The sequence below is a fragment of the Amia ocellicauda genome, chromosome 19, assembly GCF_036373705.1.
Source record: "Amia ocellicauda isolate fAmiCal2 chromosome 19, fAmiCal2.hap1, whole genome shotgun sequence".
Lineage (NCBI taxonomy): Eukaryota > Metazoa > Chordata > Actinopteri > Amiiformes > Amiidae > Amia > Amia ocellicauda.
Window position 1 is genome coordinate 17,362,276 of NC_089868.1, and position 12,669 is coordinate 17,374,944.

A 12,669-nucleotide genomic window follows, 5' to 3' on the forward strand; every position below is an offset into this window, starting at 1 on the left:
AAAAAAGGGGCAGGTAACCTACTCATGTAATGCAGTCTTCTTTCTGCACTGCAATGCGGTATTACAGTTCAATATAATATTTAGATTCAATATATAGATTCAATATAATATTTTGAAAATGCTGTGTTTAAAATGAAGAAATTGTAAAATATTATACAAATTTGATCATGCAAAATTTTAATTACAGATACAGATGTAGATAGGAATGAGCTAAGGGTTACATTTGGTTTGTTTAAAGAGCATGATATTCAACTTAAATTAAGGTTAAAATGTAGGTTATTTTTGGGGATATAAATTGTTCCAGGCTAGGGTTAGGGTTAAAATCCCCAGTACATTTAATTAATTAAACCAATAATTGAGCCTCAGCAGTCCACTTGTAGAAACAGGAAAGCCTGAATTGACTGTAATTTGAAAACAACCCAGCTTTCCTGTGCTGTGTCCCTCCTCCTCACTTTTTGAAGCTAAGAATATCCTATCCCAGGGAACTACCGTATGCCCTGTTATTATTGCCAACCAAAACCTGATTAGTATTCCTGGAAGGGTCACTGCCTCTCAGATGTGGCTTTTTCCCACATGATAGATGATTATGGAAACTGTCAATTTATGTTTATATTACTAATGACATAGTGAGGCTCCACCTTAACTTAGAATTCATCTCATCGGTAAAATGGCCTTACCAGGCTTTCTTACTGGGAATAATCAACACTGGGCTATGCCCATAAAAGTGAGATTGAGGTCAGCTTTCATCAGTGCTGCAATGCACTGCTTTAAAAGACTGAAACTTCAAAAATGTGTTTTAAAATTGACATCATTTGGTTTTGATCTTTCTACAATGTTGGCTTATAACTTCAAATGTATCTTATCAACATCCCTCATATAATGTATGCTTACTTAATTTCCTATTACATTACTTGCACCATGGGAATATGTAATTTAACTTGTAGATAATGTCAGTCTAACCCAGGAAATGTGTTTAAAAAGATTGACAACACATTTGATTTCTATTGATTTCTCCTTTATTTTTAACACAACTCAGCTGGCTTAGATCTTTTTTAACACTGGCTATGTTTGAATAAATAAATACATGTCTGGCAATGGCTGTAGGATCATATATAATTTCAGTGTGTCCCACTTTTTCCATCCACAAGAAAGCATGGCTCATTGTTTTCTCCAGCCATTTGAAATGTATTTGGTTTGAACGTTAGCTGTTTATGCTGCCTGAACCACAGCTGGATATTGGAAAACAAACTGAAGACTATGTGGAAAGATCTGTGTACATTACATAAATCCACTGACTCAGTTGTTGTGATTAAAGATTTAACATTGCCTTAAAAAGAAAACAAGTGTATCTCAGTAAAACAAAGTAAGGGGGAAATCACTACCTCTGCTGTCGAAGAGAGACACTGTGGAACGTTTAATGCATGTGCGTGGCGTGGGCTCATGGGTGCGTTGGAAAGGAATTTTTCTTTAATTCCTCAGGCATGCAGTGCATTGTGGGCTATGGTGCCCATTTTAGGACATCCTCACGCATCAGTCGTCCTCGAGTCAAGTATCAAGCTTCACCCACTCAATAATCTGGTATCAGGATCATTACTCACCCCTCCTTCAGTCAATCGTCAATCATTGCCCTTCCTCATGCCTCCTCCTCCTCTGCCTCAGTGCTGCAACATCATGTCTCCTCCTCAGGCATCAGGCATCAAACATCAGGCATCAGTTATCACACATCAGACATCAGGAATCAGGCATCAGGTCTCCTCCTCACGACAGTTGTTGCTGTTTTTAATTTATTTTTGTGTTACAAAAATACACATCACCCACTGATGCAGTCAAACTTCACTTAAATATGGAAGGGGTCTTAGTGATGTGGTTGGGTTGCTGCACTGCAGTATGGGAGACCCAGGTTTGAATCCTGCTGTAGGAATCTTTGATACTATACATTGTTTGTTACCGTTCTTATTTAATAGAAATGCATCTTCACGGCAATGAAATGTGGTGTGTTATGTAATAACCTTCTAGCACAGGATATAGGGCCGATGTTGGCATATGGTTGGCATGGTTGGACAGCAGTTAAGGTTGATGAGATGAATCATGTCCGACTAAATGCCGACAGATTCGATATCAGTGCAACTTGTTTTATTAAATGGACCTATACAACTGTAAAATACCATATGTATAATACCATAATACCATAATCATTATAAATGTTTGATATTTTTAAAAATGTTCCCAGTTTCATTATTTGAAAGCGCTCAAGCACTCTTCCTTGAGACCATACTGAGAAAAGGCATCCTGATGACGTCAGACCGAAGAGCGCGCTGGAAAGTAAGTTCACTTTCACGACTATAATTAAAATATGTAAATGTACTGTTGTTTAAATGTACTTAAAAGTAAAAAATGTAATTGTCTGAAGTACTATGTTGTATGCATGACACATTAACTGTCGTTGTTTTCAAAGATATTTTTTTACATATCAATGATAGGCTTTCTATTTTCTGTATCGCAGAATGGTTTCAAGTGAATTTAATTGACAATATATAGCCAGTTGGTTAATTCATTATGTAGCAAATGCATTTAAATGTGTAACTAATTTGTCAGAAGTGAAAAACAAAATAGTGTTCACATTTAATTTTCTTCGCATTGTATTTTTGTTTAGGTGTAGTGTGTGAAGATGCCACTGAAATTAGTTTTTTTGTTTGTATTTCAAAGAGGACACTGAATTATCCACAAATGCATACATTAATTTATAACTTAATGGCTATAGGACAGAAGAGAACTTCACTATTTAAAAAGTGGTCAATACTGACAATTAAGATTACAGTTTTAAGAATTAAAACGGCTTGTATTTTTGAAAGACTTGTAGTTTACAGTTATTTTTTGTTTTTCTGTTTAGAATTTATCCAAGTCGTGTCCAGAGGATTTCTGCCGTTCAGTTCAGGAACTCAGTCACTGAGTTTATTTTCTAAACCACTCCATTGACCCCTGGCTGTGTGTTTAGGATCACTGTCTTGCTGAAAGCTGAAACTCCGCCCCAGTCCAAGGTCTCTGCAGATTTTCTTCTAAGATTTTGCTATATTTGTCTCCATCTATCTTGCCCTCAATCCTGACAAGTTTCCAAGTCCCTGAAGATGAAAAGCATCCCCATAATATGATGTCAACACCACCATGCTTTACCAGGGGTATGGTGTTCTCAGGGAGATGAGCAGCGTTTTGCATTTAGGCCACAAAGTTCTATTTTGGTCTTAGCCAACCAGAGAACATTTTACCACATCTTTGCTGTGTCTTCCACATGCTATATGTGACGGGATTTGATGTGACAGATTTTCAGCAATGGCTTTCTCCTCGACACTCTTCCATATAATAGTTGGTAATAGTTGACATATGGACAGTTTCTCCCATCCTGGCCATGGAACTCTGTAGCTCCTTCACAGTTACCATTGGCCTCTTGGTGGCTTTTCTGACCACGACCTCCTTGCCCAGTTGTTCAGTTTTAGTGAAAGTCCTTGTGCCATATTCTTTAAAAAAAACTTTGATGGATTTAATTGTGTTCCAGGGATGTTCAAAGTTTGGGATATGTTTTATAGCCCAACCCTGTCTAGTACTTTTCCAGAACTTTCTCTCAGACTTGTTTTGAAAGCTCCATGGTCTTCATGGTGTGATTGGATATGCTTTCTGTGTGGCCTTCCAGAAGCAGGTGTATTTAAACTGAGACAATTTAATTGCACACAGGTTGACTCTATTCAAGTAATTATATGACTTCTGAAGGCAATTGGCTACACCACTGCTTATTTAAGTGTGTCATAGCAAAGGGGGTGAATACTTCAATTGTGCAATCAAGCACGAATCAATCTTTGTACTCATGAATCTGAAGAGGATCCCCAGGGATGAACAGCAAAGAGAGGCTGTTCCACTGTATATGAGGGTTTTTATTCACGTGGAAGGGGGCTACTTGACTGACACGTACAGTGGTCAATAGGCAAGTTTGTTACACAACATGCGTTCACTAAGGTCCAATGGTAGCGACACAGGCCCCCTCCCCCTTTGGGTTCCATTCTCGACTTGAAAGATAATCATTGTTATTTGATTTAAATCCCTGTGTCAATATCTGTTAGGCTTCCAACCTACACACTTTCAGCTATGAACAGCAAGTGCAAAAGTGTCCCTTCAAAAGCAAAATTTGAAAGCTAGCCATTTTTATTAAATAATTATTTTTTTCCATTCATAAAATGGGTCTTTATAACATACAGTATGTAATTAAAACCTTTACACTCTATTAGCAAAATATTGTCAATTACTATGTCAACTTTTAAAAACAGCATGTTGGTATTAATTAGCTTTTGTCAAAGCATTGTTTTCTTAAAGGGGAACTCTCTCAGGTTATTCTATAAGCAGAAACATATTCTGTGGAGTGAGTTTTTCATGTGCAGCTCATGCTATGTACCAGAAATAAAAAAAAGTATACATTAATTACTTCTCTATGATATGGCACAAATGTGTCCTGAATCAATTTTTCTGAAATTAAAGAAAAGAGGGAATGTGATTGAATTGATTTCCTCTTTTAAAAATAGTCAGATCAAATGTATGAATGTTTAATTTCCCCTTGAAATAACAGAGGTTGAAAAATGCTCTTATACAGGGAAGGAAGAAGTACAAGTAGGGTCATATCACTGTCTTAATTAACTGTTACAAATTTATTTATTTTTAGATCATTTTCCCAAGTAGGCTGTAATTTGTTAAGTACTCAGCAGTTGAAATGGTGCATAAAGGCATAAGACATATCTCTACTACCAGTAAATGGTAATAAAGGATTAATCCAATGACATTAACAACTGGTAGCACGTCTGTGTCGACTATAATCTTATCATTTTGTTGTCGGATATATGTGGGGCAATATCTTTAGCTTGAATTGCTTTTGAAATAAGTGAGTACAACAATTGTATATGTTCCTCTGGGAAACCCTAACAAAGACTTGTTCAAATTCAACGCCCACCCTTATGTGCACAAATACACTGCAGGACGGTGAATTAGCAAGTAAATAATTACTGTCAAGAGAACAGCTGAATCACAGGAGAGCAGAGTTTAACTTTCAAGAATATACCCCCCAAAGAAGGGTCTTATTTTAATATTTGATGCATGATTTCTGAGCTTCTCTGCCATTCAGGGTCAGTAAACAGCACGACACATAAGTCACATGTACACTAATGAGCTCCCTTTATTAGCCTCTTGGATGTTTCATACGTGATATGACGTAAAAGTGTTATTATTTCATTCATTTATTTTAAACCATTAACAGCACTAAACTCCCTCTTTGACCTCAAATGAGTCATCCACAGATTCAAGGGAACAAATATACTGTTCAAGATGTTATTGTTTTTTTCTGACACACAAGAAATGTACAGATGTGGATTTACCTTTAATGTCTTCATGTGGAAATGCCATCCACATGGACAAAACAAATCATGGCAACCATAAAAAAAAATGTATTTTTATTTTCTTTATGTGATTGTGAGAGTCACCTTAGACCTTTTAGAATATTTAACATTTTGCACATTTCTCCCCTTTCGTTCTCTCACTTTTAGCTTGTTATTAAGAAATATGCTGGCCCTGCAAGGCAGAAGTTGAAGTGAGTTACCCAAAGCATCTGGCCATTGATCCTGCTTTCTGATCAGTACCCAGCTGTGCACTAGCTGTCAAAGCTGAGGCCCCTCCAACCTACCCCCAGATGAAAAAGCAATACCATTTGTCACTTCAAACAGGAACTTACTTGATTAATGTGCAAACTGTACATCTGCAACAGTGCATGATATGTGAGCGAACATGTAACATTCTGATGCTTAAAATAAATGAGACAATTCTTCATCAGATCTAAAGCGGATACCCTTTTCAACATTAAATACCTCATGCATATTCAAAAAACAAGAATGTTGCACATTCTTTACAGTTTGTGAATATAAATCATTTGAAATGAGACCTAAATAACAAATGATCATGATGTTTTAAAGACAAAATGTAACTAATTCAATCACTTGATTGTGCTTGCATTTTATGTGAGTCATAACTTTTTGGAATCAACATTATAATTCAGTTTCCCCCACATCATTGTGCACAATTTAGCATCCCTGTGTTCCCAATCAGGCCATCTATTCATATTTCAAATTATGGTCTGTTGGTCTGAATTTGCAAATTGCACAAAATAATACAAAAGGAATCCTCTGAGAAATTACAAAAAAATTCAGTGGGTGTCAAATGGACTTTGGCACATTGTGATTGCCCAGAGTCAGACTCTAGTAATAGATATTGTCTGAAAATGATTAATCTCTGTCCCCAACAGACATATCCCTTGTGTACTCTTAACTTTTTATCTGGCAATTCTGGATGTGCACCAAGCTTTTATCTGGCATTTAGAGTCTAAAGGCCATCTTTACAAATATCGTCTGCTTTACCGTCATGAGCAAATGTTTTTTTCATCCAGTCACACCCCTATTTGTTCTGAGACATGATTTGCTGCAGAGCAAATCTGCTACCCAGATTTTACCTATTTATGGTAAATTACATTTATATTTGTTTTTGTGTTTGTTTTCAGTCCTGTTCTCCAGCAACCAGCAACTGATTTTGCATCCTGAAAGCTGAACCATGAAGCTCAATCAGATTAAACCCAAACTGGGCTGCCTTGCTGTTATAGAAGATCAAATACATACAAAAAGTAGGTCAGGTCACAGTGGGTTTAAATAATGGAAGCAATAACCGAACATTGTTTGCTAACTTTAACATATTGCTGTGCCAGTCCTTGAATGATGTCTGTATTTTGTTTTTATGATGATAAATTATTTTTTAAGAAAATTTGTTGTGAAACAACTTTCCTTAACTGTTTAAAAACAAAAACAAAATCAAAGTTGAATTAGTGATGATGTAATTTTACATTGAACAGCTGCAGGTTAGTAGTTCTCTGGAACTGAAGTTTCCCATAGTAGGGCTAATAAGTATGTCTCAGATAAGATTACAGATTACACACAAACATGCCTATATGTATACATATTAAAATGGTTTAATTGACAGATACTGGCTCTAACTTTATTCTAGCATAAAGAGATATGATGCAGAAACAGATATGATGCAGGAATGGTATATCTATAGAGAACCAATGTCTTAGTACATACGATATCTGGAAAAAGTGTACAACTAAAGCTTTTAGATTACACATTTCAACATGATTACCCAATTAAGGTAAAGTAACATTACTTTCCAGGAAAAACAAACATGATAGTTGGCAAATATAGTTGGAAAAGTGAAGAAAAAGAGGTGGTACGAAATGTGAAGGTCATAATCAAGACATCTGTCTGACAAATTAAGTGCTCTCCACTGAGAGGTTTAAAATGTATAGAGTTGACTAATTATTATTATTTTATAAAAAAACCTATTAACAACCAGGTTTACGGTTTGTTGTTGTTGTACTATACTCAACTGTTTTATAAAGAACTTAGTGTTCTGCATTGCCATTATTAATTTACTTGAGCTGATTCTGAATACACGTAGACTGTGCATAACATCTTGAACATATAAACTCTTACCCAGATGGTAAAGAGAGTTTCTGTGGAATGGTTTCTAATATTCTATTTTGCAGATGGTTGACAGATTAGAGAAGGGAACAGAATAACAGAGTGTTTCTCCGGTAGTCAAGTTTGCTGCAGGGTAAACATGTGGGAGATGGCAGGGGACAGACTATATGCAATTAAGAAAGGAAAATATGTTGTCATCTGGACAGTTGTTTTCAGGAATCATGAATTTTAATTACAGTTCAAAGTAATTAAATTGTATGTAAGTACATTCAAATTTATTTCAGCATCAATTCAATTGTCTAACACAACAATTGACAAAAAAAAATCTAAATAACTATGTATTTCTGTTGAAAATATGAAATATTAAGGTAATTGACAAATAGCGGATTTAAAACCAATCTGAAACTGACCGATGAAAGAAGCATATCAATAATTAAAAATATTATGATGAAAACCTTTTTTAAGGAAAGAAAAAGACAGAAACTGCACGCTTGAGAAAGTTGATGAAATACCATGTGCCAGTTGACAGTAATTAAGACAAATATTCACTCTTTTTAATTAGATCTGAATCAAATGTGAGTGACATTGAAAGACTTTCTGTGTTAATTTGGTATTCCGCTCATGCTTAACTGGTTTATCAGTGCTGATTTTCTTGAGTAGAAAAGTCACCCCAGCAGAAAGGCACAATCTGGACTGTCCTTTTGAAGTTCCCTTTTCTATGCCTTATCTTACTTGAATTATTTTATATAATCCTCATGCTATTAAAATTAATTCATTCAAATAAACGCTCAGGAAGTTTTAATTCTACTACATAATATATAGTAAAATGAAATGGTCAGGTAACTTCACCGCTTATTGATTTGTAATTTAATTTAAATTAAGCAGTTACTCAAAGTATTTGTTCACCTGTTGCAACTAGTGTGGCGCGGCATGGCATGTGGGCCATGCTGGTATCGGGTCGTAATTCTGGCTTGCTATGATGTGGAGTCATTTTAGGATTTGGGGGAGTCATCGTGAGAATCCGTTCCGTGTTCGTTTTCTGTGAAGTGGGTTGTATTCCGTGTAGTCAGTCCATTGTTTCCACTTCCCTCTTCTCACCTATTTCAGTCCCTTTCTTTAGCTCTACTATGCACCCTCTGTGTGTTTCCCCTCAGGTACTTTGCGATGAGCTTTTGTGCGTTCTCGTTGCAGCCCGGCAGCGTAACGTGGAGATTGAAGGGAAGATGGAGAAAATTAATTTCTATAGTACCTCCATTCCTGTACCACTCCTCGTACGCTGCCACACTAGTTAAATCAATATAAATATACATCGATATTAGGTCTAGTGTTTCAAGCAGTATTAAAACAAATCCATGTATAAGTTATGAGTTATATCACAGGATATTGACTCAATTTACGTACCAATCAGAGGGGTTAATTTCATACACATTCATATCTGAAAATCTGATGATTGATATTATTTTTATCTTTCACTAAGGACACTTTGTAATAAATTTGATGTTTTCATTTTTGCATACTCTCTTTTTGGTGTTGTTGTTGTTTACACTTGGGGGTTTGTTATTCACGGATTCTGACACTAACCATGTATTTGGCACTAATACGGCACACCTGGGTTGAGAGAGGTGGCTCTGTTAAACCCTTTTTCCTTAATGAACAGCGGAGAGCAAAGGCGGGTGGGAAGGTGAACGGGCGAGAGCTCAAGAGGAGAGCCGAGAGAACACCGGTTGCCTGTGGAGAAAGAGCTGCACAGACAGGTTGGCTGCGTGTTCCCCTGATTGACAGTGAGTTTTGGATTCTTGCCTTCTGTGGAGCAATAAAAGTTAGTTACTTACCTGCTGTCTAGGGTGTCTTGGAAATCTGAGTGGGAAGAATTTTATTTTGACAGTAAAATGTGGAAAAATGTTGAGGGTCCCCAGACCTCAGAAATCTGGTGTGGCATAGTCATACATCACACTTTTGGTAGACTAAAGTGTCCACCTTATGTGACATGTGCATAGTGTACTGAAACGATCTGTAATAAAGATGCCTCACTCCGTAATCCCTGGGACACTTTGAGACAGGATGAGGTTTGAAGTTGTCCTTTAAATTGAAATAAAAATAAATCTGCCATGATGAATACTGATATCTAATTGCTGTGCATGACAAATCTAAACCACTTGTTTACTTTAGAACTCATGGGTTTAGAAAAACTAACAAAAACATTAAAGTCTCTCCAATATCACAATATTACCCTGATTGTGTGTACAAGACTTCACAGCACTCATGCAGAAACAAACATTTTATGCAAAACAAATCACTGCAAATTATATTTAGAAAGTAAAAGTGTCTGTCAGGGCTAGGTCTGGTTAGGTCTAAATCTGTGCAGATTAATTTTGCTTTCATGATGCAGAACCTTTTTAAAACAATCTATATATTTTTATATTATTCTTCAGTCAGTAGCATTTGTAATGCAACTGACTTGGAACATTTTGGAATAATGAATTTGCTGTTTTGTAATTCAAATAATACATGAATATATCCACTGAGAATTAACATTCCAATTGCATTCTGGAATTTGAGATTAAGAATGGTTTGTAAATACAAAGTTAAATAGAATTAAATAAAAAATGATGGATGTTTTATATTTATGTAATCCAGACATTTGTAGCATTGTAAGTGCGATTAGACATGTTCTGTTTAAAAAATTGATTGTTTGTTTTCTCCACTCTAAAACACCTTACAACTGTGTTCACTCTCTTCCATCCAATTTAGTCAAACACAAACCTTCAAATAAAGAAGGTCTATGTGTTTTACCAGTGCTGTTTGTTACCTTTACTCGGGGAAAATATACTTTATTTTTCTTTGATACTGCCCAATTCCATAATTGACACATATTTACATGAATGTCCTAACTTTCTCTTCTCCCATTGTAGAATTTCAATTTATTTGACATAATGGAAAGAATACTGAGTTTGAAAATCAGTAATCAAAATGTCTCATCTTCAAAAGTTGCCTTTGATATTCAGTCACTTCAGAAATGTCTTTTGATTTTAGGGTCACCTTGAAGTTAAACTCCAAACAACACAGTTAGCTTCTACTGCATTACAGAAGACTCCTGATTACAGCTATGAATAATAGATTGTATTGCAAGCAAATAAACTCATGGGTATTGCTTTGGAATATTCACAAGGATGAACTGTAGCATAAAATATTTAAACATGTATATTAACAAAGAATGTATAATCAGGATATATTCAATATGTATTGATAATCTGTAAAACTGATGTGATCATTTCTGATTATGAAGGGAAAAACTATAGCATTCTTCTAAAATCAATACATGATTGCACTTTTTGTGATATTTCAGATAATGATATTAAAGATAATGTTTTTTTTTGTAAGGGTCTCAAAAGACAAACAAAGGTTGTGGTACTAATTACTAAATATATGTTTCTGTTTTCATGTCGTACAAAAATACAAAAACTAATACAATAATGTAATGCACCTTCACTATGTAACACCATTTTCATTTTTTCTGTGTCTGTATTTTATCATTAGTTGGATTCTGCTGTTAACAAACGATAATGAAACAATCTGCAGATCTTGAAAGCCTGCTTTGACAGATTTATTATTATTTCACAATTTATTATTTACACAGCTAGAACAGGACATGAAGACTGTACCATAGCAGGTATCACAGTACATAAGGAAATGGGAAGCTAATTATATAAAACCTAATCTAAAATTGCCTTTAAATAAAACAGTGCAATAAAACTAATAAAAACCCTACCCAAAAATAAAACCAGAAAAATATTAAGGTAAGGAACTAATTTATAAATAAAACCCAATTTCCATCCATCCATTTTCAAAACCGCTTATCCTGGTGAGGGTTGGGGGGCCACCAGAGCCGATCCCGGCAGGCATAGTGCGCAAGGCAGGAATACACCCAGGACAGGATGCCAGTCCTTTGCTGGGCAACAAACACAGACACAGGGCAATTTAGCATGGCCAATTAACCTAACCAGCATGTCTTTGGATGGGGGGAGGAAACCGGAGTGCCTGGAGGAAACCCACATGGACACGGGGAGAACATGCAAACTCCACACAAACAGGCACCCAAGACTTGAACCCAGGACCCCTGGAGCTGTGAGGCAGCAGCGCTAACCACCATGCCACCCAAAACCCAATTTCCTTGTTCTAAAATAAGAAAGTGTTAATGTCATGTCTCAAATTGCACAGGCCCGAATGTAATCAGTCACTATCTTTTTCCCTCTTTTGTTTACAGGCACGGATCCACACTGCAGGGACTATGGGGATGGAAGCTGGCGACAGTTTCAGCAACCCAGCACAGATACCCTTCTCTGTCCAGGTAAACACAGCAAAACAAAGTCTCAATAAAAAGGATTTGATGTATAGTCCGTGTATGCTTCTTTTCTATTAACAATTTCCTTCTCCAAGAAACAAAAAATGGAATACTTAACTCTTCGTAGAATTTCCGGTGTCTCCAGCAATTAAGTATCCTTCTCCTTTGTCAGTGTTCAATCTCCAATGGTTCCCTTTGGCAATTTAATTATTATCCTTCTTCTGGGAGTTTGTCCCCATTCTCCCTATCATTCGCCGCCTCTGCCTGTCTGTGCACTCCCACCTCTAGGGGGGCTGCAGGTGGTTCAACCAACTCTGGTGCCTCTAGGCCAGGCACTTCCCCCCAACCTACCTCTCAGTCCGGGGGAGGGGGAACAGGTCCAGGCAACGGTACACGGATATTAAGTCAGGCATGCAGGGGAAAGGTCCACCACACCATTTATGGGGGCGTAGCTTCCTTTGGTTCTATACTGCCAGGGGTCTCTAGAGGGACATTTCCCTCATCCAACTCCTCCCAAGCCTGATAAGACCTTAGGTGACAATCACAATAGGACCCTCCCTACCCTCTGGGTGTAGCTGATACACCAGGCCCCCGTCCTGCAAACACGACACTACTACAAAGGGGTCGGGAGCCCACTGTGGAGCCAACTTTCCCTGGGCCCTGCGACGGAAATTACGGAAATCCTGGCAAAAAGGGTGTACTCATCGCTTCCCCGGTTACGGCGGCGCCCGTCCTGCTCTTGCCGTCGTCCAGCCTTCTTAGCTGCACTCAAAT

The 12,669-nt window shown here is 36.9% G+C and overlaps 1 long non-coding RNA gene across 1 annotated transcript; it reads left to right on the forward strand.

Moving 5' to 3' along the window:
• The first annotated feature begins 6,572 nt into the window (after nt 1–6,572).
• LOC136714338 (uncharacterized) lies at nt 6,573–11,915 on the forward strand. The gene is made up of 3 exons (XR_010805025.1): nt 6,573–6,700; nt 9,211–9,334; nt 11,818–11,915. It is a non-coding gene; the product is annotated as an uncharacterized LOC136714338 (long non-coding RNA).
• The last annotated feature ends 754 nt before the right edge of the window (nt 11,916–12,669 follow it).